Genomic DNA, 18882 nt, shown 5'->3' with positions numbered 1-18882 from the left:
TCCTTTGCTCTCTGCAGGATGTAGAGTTATTGTGAAATCTTTCCTTTTACCAGCAAAGTACCGTGAATAACCCGCTCAGCATGTGTCAGACTGACACTGCTTAAATCTTTTAAACCTCTAACAGGTGGAAAGAGCCATATTCATTTGTCTAAACGCATGTACTTGTCTACATCTTGTTGACAGGAAAGTAACTTTTTGTTGGTCAGCCATTATTTCTCTCATCCAGAACATAATCTTTTATTTAAAGTGATGTTTTAATAAAAAGAGTGATGAACCTGATTGACACAGGATGCCTCCTAACTCTGGATGATTTAATCCCATGATCATCAACGGGACACATTTTTTTTTCTTTCTTATCCATTTATCCATGTAAATACTGAGGTCTGTTTTGATCATATTCAGGTGTGTCTCACTGTGCTTAACTCCTGTGTTTAACTTTTAATTGTACGTCTATGTATGAGGGTAACCCAGCAATGGACCCATGCCTGCGTCAGGAAGGGCATCTGGTGTAAAAAGCAACAGTGTGCTGCTGAAGGGAGTCAGCGACAATGGAAACATCTGATTGTTAAGCATGGCAAAGATTAAAAACAATTTAAATGTTGTAAAGGACTGAAAATGGTCATTAGTGGAATTTGCAGCATTGGGAGGTCAAATTTGCTGAAATCCAAAGCTTAACAGATCAAGTTACATTTTAATTCAGGACCCCTTACTTGATAGCAGCTTCACAAATCTTGCATTGATTGAACTTCGAGTTTCTGCTTGAATTTCTTTGCAGCATGTCACCTTTAGACCCTTTGCTAGAGGATGCTCCAAAGGTTCTCAATAGGATTGAGGTCAGGGCAGGATGGGGGGCCACATAAAGAGTTTGTCTCCCTAACAGTCATTGGTGCAGAGATATTCCTTGCAGCATAAGACGGTGCATTGTCATGCATGAAGATGATTTTGTTACGGAAAGTGCGGGCGAACAGATTAGGGGGGGCTAGCGATATGTCCTGTAGCACAAGCAGGCGGGAAATAGATCCACTAGCGCAAATAGGTGTGTAGGATGATAACTGATCAGCAGCTCCAAAAACCTGTCCATACCCAGACTAAGGCCAAAAAGAGTACGTTTTACATTTCTCAAAATATAACCTCACAACCTCATCTTAGATAAAATTGTGTGCATCCTCTGTGATCTCTAGCACCCATCAGCAGAGGACTACCAGTGTGCTCTGATTCAGCCACAAATCTTTCGTGCTTTTCGGCAGCAGAGAGATTTTTAAACGTTTACATATATTGCTTGAAAATTGTGGTCTGCTAAATAATGTGGAACGACTGTCTTTCACCTAGCAAACTAATTATGAGGTGATCCAAACAGCCCAGAGACACAATTTCACCCATGAGTTTAATTGTAAAACACAAAATATTTCATCTTTGACATATAGAAATTTGGGACGTGGTGCAGAGTTGTTGTGACTGTAACCAAAACTGTCATCAATGCGAGAAGCCCAAATTCTGATGAATTCTTAATACTGTATTATTCAGGTCCTGCCATACAGTGCTACTTGCTGTGGGGGAAAAATGTCAAACATGTCAATTTTTTACCATCAGTGTTCAAATTGTATTAAGATTATAGCCACGCTGCAGGCTGAATCTAATATCCTACAGAAATTGACATCTACCTGAAAGTGACACCTGACACTACTCTAGGAAACTGATCTGACAGCACCTGCTGCACCGATGGGCTGATGGAGAATCTCATCAGATTAGCTTTTTTTTAGGTGTACTTGCTCAGGGTTGCTGATGTTCTATTAGTGGTAGCACTTCATTAAGGTTCATTAAGGATTTTCATTATCTGGTTTGGAGCCTGGGTTTTAAAAAAAGAAAAAGATGAAGAAATTGTATGAAAATTTCTCAGGAAACTGACAATATACACACACACACACACACACACACACACACACACTCCAAGAAGACTCTATTGTATTTTGTTGTATTCTTTTTAATTGACTCTGAAATTAACAACGAACATAGACCTCCCTGTTCATACCCTTGATTTCAGATGTATTCCAGACTCTTTGTCATTGTTGAAATTTAAAAAGATCTCTGTGGCACTCAACTGCAGGGCTGCAATGTTCACTTTTTTTTACAACTAATGAAATGATAGGAGTGTAGACTCACGTGTTAACATGTTGTAGTTACTTTACATGCCTTTAATAAAAAAAATATTACCAAGTAAACAACCCTCAGTTCACACCATATAGCATACCATGGTGTCTATGAATCTATGATATACCATATTCTGAAGACAAATAAATATTTCATTTATGTACATAATATGAGCAAAATATGGGTGTGCAATTTAGCAGTGACCATTGCCAGTGGGTAGGTTAGTACCCTATTGTTTGATATGGGGAACAATTGCAGGAACAGAAGGTTGTTGAGGTGCCCTGGGAGTGACAATGATAAATTCACTTGTACCTTTTTTTGTGGAATGGGATTAATATTTACTTACGTCATTGAGCATTTTGTGCCACCTTGTTATTTTGGGATGACTTAACCAAGCGATCAATTTGCAATTAAAGTGGGTTATTATCGGCCCATGTCACACCTTGTTATTTTTCCTTCACTTGTTTTCCATTTTAACAAATGAACCTGCTTAATGTTTTAAGGTTATTTGCAAGCCCAGCATTACTCTTTGGCTATTACACAAACACTGTAAAAAAAAAAAAAGAAGCACATTAATTCATGATGCTAGGTCAAACAAACATACATTAAAATAACTGCAAGTTAGAACTTGTATTTCTGACATTACAGCACTGCTGTGTATGATCTGCAGACTTCAGAGACATTACATTGGCTGTGTGGTGCAACCAATGACTAATATCTAATGGACTATGATGACCACTTTATTTCCTGCTCAGCAGTCACATCAGATGGGTCTTGGGCCAGTGATAAGTCAGGTTTCTGCGTAAGCACTTTTAAGGCCCTGTCTGTGTGATGCACTTTGTGCTTAGCCTCCAGTGAACTGTAGGTTGTGCATTTGCATATGCTGTACATGTTTCATATTCAATTATTTAATTTTATATAGCTAGGATTTAGAATGGATAATAATAAACATTTAAAAAGGAGACACATAAAAGTATGTGACGCTGCTCTGAGGTAAGATCATCTCCCATGTCATTGGCTTTCAGGAGCTTCTTTCACCAGCTGTGCCAGACAGTAGGAGAGAGTGCAGCAATAACATCCAACAAGCTGCAGAGCTGTGTGACTTACCAAATCATGTTTAAGTGGCCACTCTGTACACCGAGCACCACTGTGGAGGAAGAATAAAAGCCTGAAATCTTCACTGAGTCCAGCCATTGAACCTCAGGAGCAAGCTGAGATACTGAAGGGAGAGGATGCAGCAAAGATCTGGTATGATGGCTGAAGGCTGTAGTATATGAATAGTTTTTTTAAACACTGTAGCATCCATTTAATCTCTGCACCTTACAGCACTGTGAAAACTGTATCAAACATGCACACGATAGACATTAACATGGAGCATTTTATACAGCTTCCTTGTCGCTTTGGATTGCACATGCGTGCGCATGCATTCTCCGAAAGCCACAGCCGAACCCTACTCCTAAACCTAACAATAACAATAATTGGGTAGCCACATCCCCTATTGAAACCTGCAGAGTTGTCTGTGTTGGGAGTCTGAGCTCGATTGCTTTTTCTCAAGGATCCAGATTGTGCGTCCATTTAAACTAGATCTAAACAGAAAACACAGCATGTGGGCCGGGAACTCAAACTATACATGCAGCAGGAACAGGCAATGCAAGACATTGTGTGTTGTTCCCCTTAAAAGAGTCCTGATCACTCAGCCTAGTGAGCGACAACTCTGAGCAATCGGGACCCGATAGCCAGGTGAACAGGCACCAGTTGGGTAAACCCAGTGGGACCTGGGTATCACATAATCAGGTCAGGACCTGACAAAAAAGTGGCATTTAGGGATCTTTGAATTTAAGACAACACGCCAATCATGCAGCTACGATGAAGATGCCACATGGATAGCTAGTTATGCAACTAATGAAGGACCAATAAGTGAGGGGACATTTCGCTACAGATTGAGACTCATCCATGTATTGTCCCTGACTGCACAGTGGTAAGGGAACAAGGAGAATCACTTATATAGCGGCTAATTTGGGAAACATCTCAGAGTTGTGTCAAAATGATAAAGAGAAAAAGAGGATTGCCTCTTTTACATTTGTTCAACTTTACCCCTTGCTTGCAATTTTTTTATTACATAACCTCACGTGTAATATTTCATAGGCCTGTGTTTTCAGTTTTGTTCTATAATGGAAAAACAAGCAAGACCCTATAAATGAGTAGGGGCATCCAAACTTTTGACTGGTAATGTATATGCAACAATAATCAAGTACAGCCTGGGTAGAGGTGTCACAGCGAGGAGCGGAAGACCCAGGCATAAGTGCAAAATTATCACAACATTTATTACAGAACGGGGACTAGGCCCCAAAACACGAAGCCATGCAAAATCTCAGAATCGATCTCAGTATACAGTGTGGTGGTTCTGAGTGGCGCAGGCGGCTGACCAGTGAACCCGTGTGTGCATACTTTCGGAGTGCAGGTGAATGAGAATGGGACACTCAATTGAGCTCTTTAATATCCTACTATGGTATACATACATAAACCTGCAGCTACTGTGGTCAACTTGTCTAGGTCTCACAAACCTATTTCAGCCACAAAAAGCTTAGATTTTTTTAGATTTGTTTAGATTTTTGCCATCTTATTGAACAGTGCAATGTACATCAGTGCTTTGTTGTCCAGACCTGATCTTCATACCTGTACAAATGGGATTAAATCAACAACTTCTAAATTACATTCCACCACAAGCCCTGTTAAAGTGCAAAGAACCTTACATTTAAAAACAAGACTTATGTAATCTTTATCTGTGGCGTACATATGGGTTAAACTGCTGCAACTCAAGTTGGCTGAAACATGCACAGCACTCTTATCAACGGTACACAGGCAGGATGCGGACTGGGAAACTACGTGTAGAAGAGTCCTCAGACCCCTTATCTGATCTTGTGAGGGAATGAGTAATACACACTTTTTTGATGCACCAATGCACCAAAACACCCACATGCATTTCAAATTAACATTGCTTCATCAGATCTGCTTTAAAGATAACCCAGCACATCCTCAGGCCTTTTTTAATGGACGTTCAGACCCTCATCATGGACTCTTGAGCTTGCAGCCGTTGTTCTTCACTCCAAGTAAAAAAGGGATAAATCGAAGAATCACTCAAATATGCTGCTGTGTCATGGGCATCAGCTCCCACCGTACCACCTAACCAAGGATAGGAGGTTAGCTGTCAGACCACACTAACAAGTAGAAAACACAATTGTACTTTTTATTAGGGGATTTCACTTGAATTCAACCTAATCTGATCATTCATCTAAAGTAATTCACAATAAAAAAAGTGAGTGAATGAGTTAATCAAAGATTTTATTTCATTCTCTCACGTTCACTACTCAGACTTGCCAATGCACAGGCAGTCTCTTTGAGCATGGAGTGGTCAAGGAGGTCTTTTTTTCTGAAATCTCCAGTGGTTAACATATTTAGCTGAAATAAGCCATATTTCTATTATTCATGTGTTTAAAACATGGCCTCTTCATGAACTGTGATTGACAACAGTCATCAGTCAAGAGAGGCTTGACATACAGTATTTTAATGAACTAAGAAAAAATAATAAATAAAGTTTTTTGCATTGCTAAAGTATTGTGACACTGACTACAAGAGATCATTTGAAAGAATCTACATAATTTATTAAGTCTCTAAAAACTACACACAGCACGAGTAAGACTGGATGAACATTCAAGCCATTCATATGGAGTTTCAGACTATTGAACTGCACAGGTTAGAAAGTAAACCTTTATTCAGTCCAGTCTGCTCCACATTTTTTTTCTCTTTACATTTCATATATTTTTCATAAAAGAAAGAAAACCTATGCAGGATTTAGCTGGTGCTCAAGGTCATATTTCCCCACTTTCTGTCCCAGATGATTTCATAAAAGAATGAGGAAAGTTCTAAGAATAAATTTTTGTTCCACATGGTAACAAAATTGGAGTCACTCTAAAATACTACCAAGAATCCAGAATCCAGCAAAGTGTCAAGTAGAGTAATGGCCATGACAAGTGTAGCTACTCGTACCCATGGTCTGATTGGCCAGACAGCAGGCATCTGTGAGCAGTGTTGTTGCAAATTCTCCCAACCACTCCAGATACACCAAAAAAACATAAAGAAACAGACAAGAGAGCTTCTTACAACCATGTGAGGATAAAAAGATTTTTTAAAAAAAGGTCAGTGTAAAGTCTGTCTCATAACCAGAAGTGGTGTTTTGTAAGTGAGGAGTGGCCAGGGGCATTGCTATTTAAAAGAAGCAAAATTACATTGTGTTTCAGACCAACAAAGACCATGTCTTTATTCATTTTTAGCAAGGGGATTTAGAAACCCAGCTTTGGACCCATTTTATGCCAAACTTTGGAACCTTTTTATTGCTGTTTACACATTTTATTGTATAAATGAAACTATTATTAATATACTATTTCTGACTGACTGATAAATGATTACAGTTTGGACAGTGGCTTATTTCCTCAGCAAACAACTGATCTGGGTTGCTGGGTAAACACCAATGAAACAGCAAGCTGCATTAGATCTTATCACCCCTGCCTTTTAAAGGTGATATCCATATTTCTTACATGATATGCCCAAAAACGTCCTTCTGAGTGATTAAGATTGCATTAGGACTTGGACATGCTCATAAATGTTATTTTTACCTTCAGCTTTTTGCATTGCATTCATCCACCAAAATTTGGCCCTGAGAGAAGCACAATCAGTCTTCCACATTCCTTAATAACACTGTGCTTTCAGAGGCAGAATCAATCGACAAAAAAAAATGCCCAAAATGTAATCAGATCAGTGGCTTCTGAAATGTCATTCATACAGGTCGTAAGAGCACACCACCGTATTGAAGACATGTTTGAGCCTTCAGCATAATACTCTGGGGCAGTGGTGGCTCAGTGGTTAAGGAAGCAGCCCCATAATCATAAGGTTGCTGGTTGGAATTTCAGAGCCACCAAGGTGCCACTGAGAAAAGTACCGTCCCCACACCCTGCTCCCCGGGCGCCTGTCATGGCTGCCCACTGCTCACCAAGGGTGATGGTTTAAAGCAGAGGACACAATTTGTTGTGTCACCGTGTGCTGTACTGCAGTGTTTCACAATGATAATCACTTCACTTTCACTTGTATTTGGTGGAAAAAAGTGGAGATGGAGGCAAGTGGACCTGTCTGTCCATCGGCACGTATCCTGGTTGTCCTGTGGTAGAGACTGAGGACTGAGAGGCAGTTTTATTGCAGTATCTGAGACGTCGACAGAGGTTTTGAGTGTGCTTTTAGAGTGGGTGGGCAATCGGAACTTGGAGTCCTTTGAAATTCTTTCCATTGCCTGTAGTAACATTTCGTTCAGTTAACTCAAGAAGTGATGAAGGTCATGTCCATTCTTATCTGAGCTTCCAGCCATGTGATCGTTGCTGGATTGGTCTGCTGAGGGCCCACTTAGAGCTCAATTTTCACGGTGCCAATGGTGATGCAAAAAAGAGTGTCTACAACTCATCATCAAGTGTGTCTTCAGGATTTACAGAAATAAACAGCTGCAAAAAAAGGAAAGCACCAGCCCTTTTTGTTATGGTGTAATTATTTAGGAAACCCAGTACATGAACATTAGTGTCGTAGATGAACATATGGTAAGCACAACACGCATAGCTCAGTGGGAGCTATTGGTAAAATGACAGAACAAAGATCGGACACAGCAAGGATACGTTTATACCTACAAATGAAATAAAAAAACACAAGACAGATTAAATGGTCTGAAATGGTGGCCTAAAATAAAAGGAGCCAATGGGGATTCAGAATCTATCTGAGATGATTTATACAAACTCATGACAATATGTCAGATGTACAGCAAACTTCTGTCACTCCCTTCAAATCCATCACTCTGTTTCAATCTTCGTTCTTTGTTTAGACATGTCTGGACCATACCCTACCAAACAAACCATGTAGATTATTATTATTACTATTATTATTATTATCATATTTCAAGACTGTCAGAAAAACAACTGAATCTGACATGGACAAACACTCGCTGTGCACTATGTTTTATGTAGTCCATCTGAAATATGCCCCTTAAATCTACCATTCACCTTAAATCTACCATTATATTGAGGTTTAGTGCTTAAATTATGTAGAAGATTACATTTAAAGTTAATGATCTTGAATGTTCACAACACTATGATTAATCCGAGGGTTTTACACAAGGTCCAGGTAAGTGAGTCCACAGTGTAATATGCTATTTTTAATAATTTATTTGTGGCTTGGAATGCGGATGTGCAGTATAATCTGATCTTCTAATACTCAAAAAGCGTGTTTAACTTGTCAGATATTTGCTTACTTTGAAAGTGCATTACCAGCTCATAAACGGCTGCTGTGCCATGAGGTCAAGCTTTAGTTACATGATACCATAATACTCTAAATGTTTCAACTATTTATGGACTTGTGTAATGACATTTTATTGTGTGTTGTATGTTTGCTATTTTTTAAAATAAAAAATAACCAATACAATCTATATGACAGCATGGGCTGTCATAAAAACAGCAAAAAGGCAAAGTGAAGAGTGACAAGTTTTTGAGTTTTTTTGACTTTGAGCTCAACTGAGATAAGGAAAGAGCTTCTCTACTCCCTGTCTGTCCTTGATGGGCATGGAAGTGGTGAGGAACAATCAAAACAGTTATTTTGACTAATCTTACAGTTTCATGTTCCAGACCAGAGTGGACACCATTACGCTCAGTGTTCGTAATGTGCTGAAATCAATACCCTGGAGGGAGTGCTGAAGGGCCTTTATCTTTACCGGATGATGATTTGGGGTGATGAATTATTCAGCGCTAGAAAGCCATGGATGCGGGCCTGCAGAAGAGAAAGGGTAGCGAGAATGTCTTTACCTTATCACTCTTAATCTTAGAAGCTGCGGTAATGCAATTCTCAGCGCTCATCACTTAATGGTGTGTCAGCGTGGCAACATGATCTAAGACCATTAGGATTATCTTCAACTCTGGCTGAGAGTCACTGACCCCCCTCCCCAATCACACCAATGGAGGAGACACTGAGATGTGAGGACAGACAGATGTTTGGATCGTTGTGATTATGACCTGACAAGACAAGTCACGCAGCCTTATAGACAACGGTGGTAAGTCCTCCATAGTCATTATTACTATTATGAATATTAATATTATTGGATATTATGCAGTTTACACAGTTTACAAAGGAACAAAGTCATAAATGAAACTGACAAAATTACAGTTATTGTTTTTTATCTTGTTTTAATTAAAATTGTGTTTCATATAGGAGTAGTGAGGGCATATGCTGCTACAGAGTGGAGTGGGATGTAGGTCAGTCACCCTACTTGCCATCGTAATTCAGCAAACTTTTTTTTCTTGGCTCACAATTTGATTTCAGCTTCTCCAGAACTACTGATGATCCTGCCTCAGTTGCACTTATTCACTGATTAAAAAGGGGGTCGCTCCCATACAAGGTCACTTTGAAATCTTGACTGAACTCCAGAACTCATCTGATCTTGCTGTTTCAGTAGTGTTAAGGTTCTGAGTTTGGAAGTGTGGTATCTAGTGCATTACAAACATTCATGGATAGGTGAACAGTTTTTCTGTAGTAATTGCTACATACAGTACCATTAAAACATGTATCTTTACCATTGCCATTATTCTAACAACACAACGAACACAAAAGATCTGTGTGAAAACCAATCAGAGATCTTGTTTCAGGACTAAATTGCATCATTTTGCAAGCACAAAGCCCAAAGTGTTGAGGAAAGGCTGAATGGAGAGACTAAAATGATGAAAAGCAAAAGCTGCTGGTATATAGAAACACAAACAGAAAAAAAGGAAATGGCCTTAGCCTAGTTAATATATTGATTTGATATATTGATTCGATTAACAATATATTGATTCGATTAAGAAATCTGCTATTCAATATTTCTATTAAATAGGATTTTTAAAAATGAGTCTATATATTTATGATTGGCGCAGACATCAATTTCAGTTTTTATACGTTTCTACTTCTGCCAATTAATACACGGAATTGTTTTTTCCATAAACTCCATAATCGTTAAGCACAGTTATGGTATTAATGGCTTGGTGTAAATTGTGTGTCTATAGCTGCATGGCAACAAGGCCCTAAAAGTATTGTAGTATTGTATGTAATAAGTGCATATTTAATACTTATATATTATTTAGTGCATGGCTGCATGTCATTGGTAGCTGTAGAGAGAAGTGTAATGATCATTTCTGTCATTCATTTTAACAGCGAAGAGAGTTTAATTCTGACAACCTCAATAAGCAATTTCCCCAAAGGCCAATTAAAAAGGTTCACAAGGTTGTTCTGCAAATACCCAATGACTTTTTAATGAGGCCTGTTGCCTCATACAGCCCCAATAATGCCCCTTTTTCTTGCTGCCATTTGCCACTTCCGGTAGAGCACTGAATGATGACTTGTAAATGATTCTTTTCAGTTTTTAACTTGACTGATGGTGCTTTCATTTCATTCCTTCCAATGTGTTTTGGTCTAGCTATATTTAGCTGGCATTTGCCGAGGTAAATTGGCTGCATGCTGCTGTGAGGGGGAAGTTATCGCTCTGTAGACACGTATGGATGAATACATTTCTTCTTTGGACCAGGTCTGAGGTCGTCACAGCGTGGCACCTCCATATTCTGGGCATCACCGTGCACGCCCCGATGGCACCCTTGTTAGCGTGTCCTCTGTCAGCGCCGTCGCCCCGGCGTGACACACCATGCCGGGGAGGCAGCACCTGGTATGGCTCAGGCAAAATGAGATGTGCTAGAGTGGGCACAGAAATGAGGATCAGCACGTCACTCGAGGGCAATGGGGTGTCATGTTTTAATGCAGTGCAGCTTTTTTTTTTTTTTTTTTTCGTATTAGCACCCGACCACCCGCTCGGCACACATGCGTACACTCAGAGGCACATGCACACACTCTTTCTGATGCTCTTTATAATCTTTCTGAATCTGAAAAGCCATCACTGTGGTCACTGGAGCGACGTGTGTTTATCCAACATGGATCCTGCAGGCTTTTTTTTTTTTTTTATGGATTCTCGGACGGAGGGCTTTAATCATAGGAGCCTGGAGCGGGCAAGAACTTCCTGATGTAGAGGGGAATTTGTTTGAGCTCAGTAGAAATAATACTTTAATAAAACTGCTTTAAAAAGCAAAGTCCATAGTATAATTGAAAGTATTGTACAGTGTTTTTTTTTACAGGGTACAATTTTTAAAAAAAAAGGTCCTTTTTAACAGTTTGTTTGTTGTTACATTCAGCTGAAGAATTAGAAGTTATTCGTTTTATTGAGGCTTACGAAACAATTTATATGGAGTGAGCGATTCTTACACATTGTACACAAATGATCTGAAAAGAACCATCAAAGAACCATCAGGCTCCAGCCTTCCAGTTATCCTGAGCTTTATAAGCAAGGCCAAAGAAAACATGCAAGAACTGAAATCTTGACTAGAAATAGATCTTCTAAGTCTTTAACATTCTCGTAGATAAGGGCCATCAATATTTCTTTGACAATTTCTTGTCTGATTTACTCTTTTTTGTAATCAAAGGCACCGATCTCTAAGGGATTGCATCTGATACTACATGAGAAACTGAGCAAAGAGGGAAAAGTGTGAGTAAATTTGGTCTGCACTGACCCTGTGCACAGGTTCGCAGGAGGCATTGAACATTTCATGCCTCATATGCTGATTCCTGGGTTGAATAACAACACGTTCCGTACATTACGCTTCATCTATGCTGCTAGCTACTTCTTTTGTTCGGCCATCAGACAGAAAGAACAGTTCTGGCTGGTGTTAATATGAGTGTGAAAGAAAAGATGCAATACCTGTGATTGCCAGATAAAAAAAAAAATTTAAATTAAAAGGGGGACATTAGTGGTCACCGGGGGCATGTCACCCCATAAAACAAGCAACTTGCTAATGACTTTTTCAGGAACTAATTTTCCCTAATGAGCCACAGCCCATAAACTGAGGTTATTTCTCTCATCCAGGGATGCCGTTTTTAATGGTTTTATTTCTGTTTATCGTCTACAGCAGTGTGCAAGCATAAAGTTTTAAGGGTCACAATTTCAGGGGACAAAATCTCCCTCGGATTTATTTGGTTTCATGGTGCTGAAAGCGTAACAGTAAACCAAAACGTTCAGTTCAGGTTCCACCCATGATGGTAAAAGGGATGATGAAGTACCGTCGTGAAACCTTTAAATTCGCTGGTGTGAAGAGCCACGCTCGCCGTACAGGCCTAGACTCTCATCAATTCTGCACAATGTCCTATTAAAGCCGGGTTTTTGCCTCACTTTAGCATCCCAAAAACGAGATTATGTTCCTGTTATGCGGGCTGCATTCTTTTAATTATAGAACACTCAGCAAAGCAGCCCTTGTTACTCGTGTCCCCAAATAACACCCAAGCTGGTTTCAAAACCCAACTGCCACTATAAGAGACACCTCAGGCCGACAGCAGAGGCTTAACAAAAGCTGCTGATGAGCATGTCTACAGTACAAACTATTGGAATGTGAAAGTCAAGGGGAGCGTTTGAATGTGCTTTTCAAATCCCCTTGATCAAGGTACCATCCCCACACACTGCTCCTCGAGCGCCTTTCATGGCTGTCCACTAAGGTGATGGGTTAAATACAGAGGACACGTTTCGTTGGGTGCACCATGTGCTGTGCTGCAGTGTTTCACAACGACAACACCTTCACTTAAAAAAGACAGACAGCCATGGTGTTTTAAGCCAGATCTTTAACATTTGACACCTTTCATGGCCACACTTTCATGCCAGGCGTGTGGTCGGTCCAGTGCTCTTGGTGGTAGTGTAGTAGCATAGTTCAGAAGACCCAGGTTCACAAGGATCTGGATCTGGCATGGTTCCTCCAATCACCACGCATGCATCAGTCGTGTTATAAAACCTGGACGTTTCTGCAATGTGTTCTTGCTGACATGGTTTATCTGGTTTCATCAACCTTGTGGAGAGTTTTGACACACTTTACACACTATTGTTACAGAATAATCTTCTTTACCGACGGAACGATAACATTTAGCATTTAAGTTCTCAGGAGGTTTGATCTTTGACAAAATTTCTTAAATAAATTGCTATTACGACTTTGTTGTGTTGCGGTTTGACGGTTGCTATATTTGAACTCTGAACTGCCCTCTAGTGGAAGATTAATATTGACACCAACCAAAAAAAAAGTTGCCCAAAGCATAATTTATCGCCAGGACAGCTTTGCCCTGTCACTCACCCGAACAAGCAGGTTAGAGAACAGACTGATGGGTGAATCCTCCACATGGGCAACATTCGTTTAGCTGTTTACTGCATCTGTGAGGTGCATGTGTGCAGACAGGGGATTAGTTGTGTGCCTGAAACTCCCTGTAAGGCTCTGACCAAAATAACGGATCATCCGGGCTCTGTCACCAGAGTTGTGAGTAAAGCCTGCTGCTGTAAGTAGGCGGAAGAAATTACTCTGATGGCAAGCGCCAGGATGAGAAATAAATTCTAAGGAACTCTTCAAGTTAAGGACCATATTTCCCTTATGGGTTACGATATTTGCATGACAAGTCGAAGAGTATAAGCACCGATTCATGACAATGGTGGTTCTTTGCCAAATTGGAACATGTCTAAGGCAGTCATGCTAGATTTCTTGGCATATTCCCTATTCCAGGAGCTCAGCAGGCACCAGGCTGAACCGTTGTTTATCTTCCCCCGACTGCATCAGGGATGTGGTTCTGATAGCAAAGGGGTGAGCAACAATGCATAGGTTGAGAAGGCCAGATGTTCAGCTGCCGGAACCTCTGACTCAACACTACATATGCATTTAACAGGAGAGTAATGAACTCAAGTAACTGGGATGGTGTTTCCTTGGCACATCGCAACACTGGAAAAGTAACATGTAAAAATTTTTAGAACATTTGTGAGATTATTTAACATTAATACGAGTTTCCCGAGCCTGTCTATAGTCCTGCAGTGGTTATAAATGGCGATAGGTGTAAAGAGTGCTTTGGTCATTCTGCTTCACCGTTCAGAAAGTGGCTGCTCAGATGGTCAGATCTGGAATTTAGCTCCTTACTGTATGTCGTCATACGGGTAAAGGTTACCTCCCCTTTCTCATGCTTTGTTCACCCAGAGAACTTCCCATCCCTCCCCTTAAAAAAGGAACTCCACGACCGCCATGGCTTCCAAACATGTGAAGCAGTGGTGAAGGGGCAGTGGTGACCTAGCGGGGCAGTGGTGGCCTGAAGGGGCAACTTTTATAGGCTGCTCTCCTCTTTTTTAGTTCTACATAAAACCCTCATTGTTAATTTTCATATTATTGTGACAATAAGACATGATTAGTGAAACAGCGCGTCCTGGGGAAATATCAATGTGGGACTAGTGGCTGTAATCTCGGAAAGAGACTTCAGATGCAGTATTACGGGACCAACAAGAACGATATAAAACAAAAAAAAACATTTATAATAGGGGATATTAAATAATTCAAGTACGATTCAAGTTCGAAACTGAGTCATTTCTCATAATGTTCAAAATGTTAATGGACAACTGCAGCATATTGGTCACATAGCAGCAGGAGATGGGGGGCTAGACTTTATTTAGTGTAGGCTTCAAGCAGATAATGTGCTGCGCTGTCCACTCACAAAAGAACTGCAACCCTTAATCAAACCTCGAGTTCATCTGCGAATATTAATAAAGAGAGTATGATGTCACCAGAGCTAATGACAAAAGTTGCTGGACCCACCACCTCTGAGCTATAAGAAGCCGTAGGAAACGAAGGAAGTACTCGGATGCACGAAGCCGTCTTTTTCCGTCTAATGATCCGGAAGCCGCTGATAAAAAGGTCAGATAAACGTTGCCTCCCTCAGCAGTCTGCCCCTGAGGGGACCATGTCTACAGATCTGAAAGCCTTGTATCAAATTGTATCTCCTCTGATTAATGGTTGGGGGAAAAAGACAAACTTTTTCATTAGGAGGGCCAGATCAAAAAGTTGAACTGTGGACAATCGCGGGTCAACTTTATTGGGCATGATTTAATTACCTAGTCATGGGCTAATCATGTCTTATTGTCACTATAATATGCAGCCTGACACGGAAATGAACAATGAGGGTTTTATGTAGAACTAAAAGGCCATCTTTAAACATCACATAAACGCTTTAAACTGGACAAACACTTATTGCATCTAACATGTTACATATTATATTTTAATAAAACGTATAGTGGTAATTAAGTAGGTTAGGAATTGTGGGTGTTTTGAAGGCAAGAATTTCACAGCACTATGCTGTTGCAGTCAACATATGTCGGGTTAATCTACAGCATCACGGACATCAATGCAAAACTCCACTTTGGGGCTTCCACACTCTTTTCAGGGTAAGAAAGACAATTGTTAGCAATGTCTGGACGAAAAGAAAAAAAATACCGTAATAGAAGACAACTCCTCCATGCCACCTGACCTTTTTAAGGACTAATTAAAAAACTTGTATATGGCATCATCTACCTCAACTGCTTTTGCATTAAGCTGATAAAGAATAGATAAGGAACGACACCACGTATTTATGCACAAGAAACCTGTCTCATGCTCAGGCCAATACGGCATGTAGATTACTTTAAATGGAATCAATAATGCATTTAAGGCGTCATGGTAACCGATGGTCAGGGACGATACACATGACATATAAGGAAGGATAATGGTAACGAAAACGTCTCTGGAAGCTCTCAGTTAAAGTTGCATTTCTCTCTGCCTTCTGAACTGTGGTCCTTTTTTTTTTTTGCGAGCTGCTTCCTCGCTAATCCCATCAGGAATTCAATTTATTTCCTGCCTAATTATCGCCTTTTCCCATTGACTATTTTAAAAGGAGTGGATTTTTTTTTTAAATCCCACTTACGATAATTAAGCCTTGTGTGGGGATAATGAAACAAAATACGGGATCAAAGGTTGAATTCATTAGGAGACATCTTTATTCATTTCCTTACATTGCAGCAGAAACCATAAACACCCAGACGTGCATAAAGCTCTGCTTGACGTTAAGGACCAGACACTTTGTGACCCAGCATCATCAGCGCTGTGGGGGATGGGGGGTGACAGTTTATTTGTGCATTGCCACCTAGTGGAGTTCTTCTCTCCTGTGTTTCTGGTTCAGATTAGGCTGCCTCTGTTGCATCTGCATGCATTTCAACATAAATTACAAACCGGCGATGCACGGCGCCGCACAGCCTTGCCCTGCGCCCAGGGAGAGCGTGTTAGGGTGCATGGCCCCCCCCCCTTTTTTTTTTTTTGCTTTATCGGCTCGTGCAACCCATGTAACCCAACCGAGCGTGGCATGGTTGCAATGCAAATGCGTGTGGCCACAGCAGCACGACATTTCACAGCCATTGGCACCTAGAGGTGTGGCTGCAAGTGAACCTTGCCACAGATCAAAAAAGGAGAAAGAAATAGACAAAAAGGGCTTGGTTAGGGCAACTTGGTTTTGTCATGGGGACACATTGGTGCTGTCGGCCATTTTAATGTAATTGGAAAGGAAGGTTTGGAGAGCAACAGTGCTCTGGGTGGTATGGATCTTGCAGCATGCAGGAAAGTGCTCATTAAGATATATAAATATTTGATTTCCTAATGCACCTCTCTTGGTTTGTGCTGAGCCTGCGTTGCTATCAGCGATGACTTAAAAAAAAACAAAAAAACAGACGTGCATGCATAAATAAATTTGCAAATACATTTTATGTGCGACGAGTGACGAATGCGGCGGGGTCCGCGCACCTTCGGCCATTAAAAAGAGCCTCTCCTGAATAAAAGCGCGGTACAGTAGGTGGGAGGTGCCCGCCTCGTGTCACGGCGACGGCGACGGCGACGGCAGCGCCGCTTCCTGCTCGTCGCGGCTGCAGTCGCTCTCCGCTCCGGCTCCCCGGCGCCCCTCGTCCCGCCCTCGACCCAGAAGGGGCTCCTTTCCGCTCGGATGCTCGGAGGAGGAGGAGGAGGAGGAGGACCGCGGAGCCCCGGCGCGATCTCGCGTAAGTGCGCCTTCCACCTCGACCCGGTGGCCGGGGGTCCCGGACGGCGACGGGGACTTTTTTTTTTTTTTAACATTTTTTAATCTTAATTCCGCCGTTCGAATTTTTGCGCTTGACTTTTCCGTAGACAGATATCACGGGGAATATCAACTGCAATTAAACTAGGATAAATGATGCGTTTTCCTGCGAGCACAGAACGGATCGCGGAGAGTTTTATTGGAATTTTATTGGAATATTGCGCGTTCGGGTGGGGGGGCGCAGGGCGTCAACTTGGAACTTTAGCTGCGACCCGTCACGCGTCGCTCGGCTTTATTTTGTCCATGTGGTGTGGTTCATTCTTTTTAAAATAATTTCATTTCCCCTGGAAATGACTCGGATCGGTGTCGATGTTGGCTGATCATGCGCTGACCCCCCCCAAAAGAAAAAAATATTAATAATAATGACAATGATTAAGTGGACCAGATCGGCTCTTTTTTTATTGCCTATCCGATGTTTAAAAAGAAACGTGAATAATTATATATAATTTTCTTTGCGCGGTATGCTGGCGTTTGAAGCGCATCTGCTACGCCTGGGATTGTAAATGGTAAATTATTTAAATTGACACCGATATGGCCGAAACCTTTTTGGGCACATTTTGATACTGCCGGTTTCCACTAATCCCAGGATCTGTCCCTCTGCCACTGACAGTTGTCATTGCTGGACATCGGCTGTCCCACGTCGGTGCCAGGCCGGCAGATGTGTCCTTTTGAACCCCTTGTTGGCGGGGTTTAACGGACTAGAGCCACACCGCGGATCGTCTTTTAATTGGTCGTGTGAACATCTGTTGAGTAAGTGGGGTACCCGGTTCCCCAAACTCCAGTGAAACGACCTGTTAATATCTTGATGGATTTTCCTGTTTCGTATGCGGGTGGAGTGGCACTTGTGTGATTTGTAGAGGTGGCGGTGAGAGCCCACAATGCAGGACGCCTGTGATGGGACACTTGACAGATCGCCGTCTGCCTTAGGACGGAGTACCGGGGCGCCCATGCCACCAGAAGTAGCCCCTCAGACGGTACATCGGGCTCGAGGGGATGTTTGTGAGTGGGTGCGTTTTAGGGGTGTTCGAAAATATCGATGCAGCAATCTATCATGATATTTTACGTGGTGATATTGTATCGATACAGGGTCATCAAACATCAAATTTAGTCCTGAGAATTCAGTCCTGAGTTGGGTAGTTTTGGCTGAATTATTACTCCACACAGATGGTACACAGCATCTTGTATATCAGCTATATAATCAGATATAATCAATACACACCCCTAGTGTGTTTGGTGTCTGGATAGCACCAACCAGAATAAATGTAAACTCGGTGGTGAGCCTGCTGCCACCAGACAGCCTGTCAGAAGTGATGCAACGTAAAAGCGACACTAAAATGATGCTGGGCTTGTTACGTTTAGAGACATGTCATAAAATTTTAATTGGATGGATTCCAGTGGTGGAACTATCAAGAAAATGTGACGTCAGGGGCATATTTATTTTATGTATACATTTCCCCCCACTTCTGTCTAGGAAACAAATTCACGAGCGAGCGAGGACACCAGAAATTACATGTCTGGATAAGGCTCGGGCAGATTATAAATATGATCGACTATTGGTCATATCGGTACTACGGGAAATTGGGTCACACAATGGTATCTAATGGCCAAGTGAGCAAGAAATATGATGCACATATGGAA

The 18882-nt window shown here is 41.3% G+C and overlaps 1 protein-coding gene across 2 annotated transcripts in view; it reads left to right on the top strand.

Annotated features, from left to right (window-relative positions):
- The first annotated feature begins 3219 nt into the window (after window positions 1-3219).
- cntn4 (contactin 4) overlaps window positions 3220-18882 on the top strand; it is a 133292-nt gene continuing 117629 nt past the window's right edge. The window contains exon 1 of one of the 2 annotated variants that reach the window (XM_028999141.1): window positions 3220-3396. The gene's annotated coding sequence lies outside the window, so the exon portion shown is untranslated. Of the gene's footprint in view, window positions 3397-16964; window positions 17168-18882 lie in introns of those variants that run through there. The other variant, XM_028999139.1, reaches the window with a different exon arrangement.

This window comes from Denticeps clupeoides, chromosome 12, assembly GCF_900700375.1.
Source record: "Denticeps clupeoides chromosome 12, fDenClu1.1, whole genome shotgun sequence".
NCBI lineage: Eukaryota > Metazoa > Chordata > Actinopteri > Clupeiformes > Denticipitidae > Denticeps > Denticeps clupeoides.
This window is presented reverse-complemented; position numbering and strand designations above follow the sequence as displayed.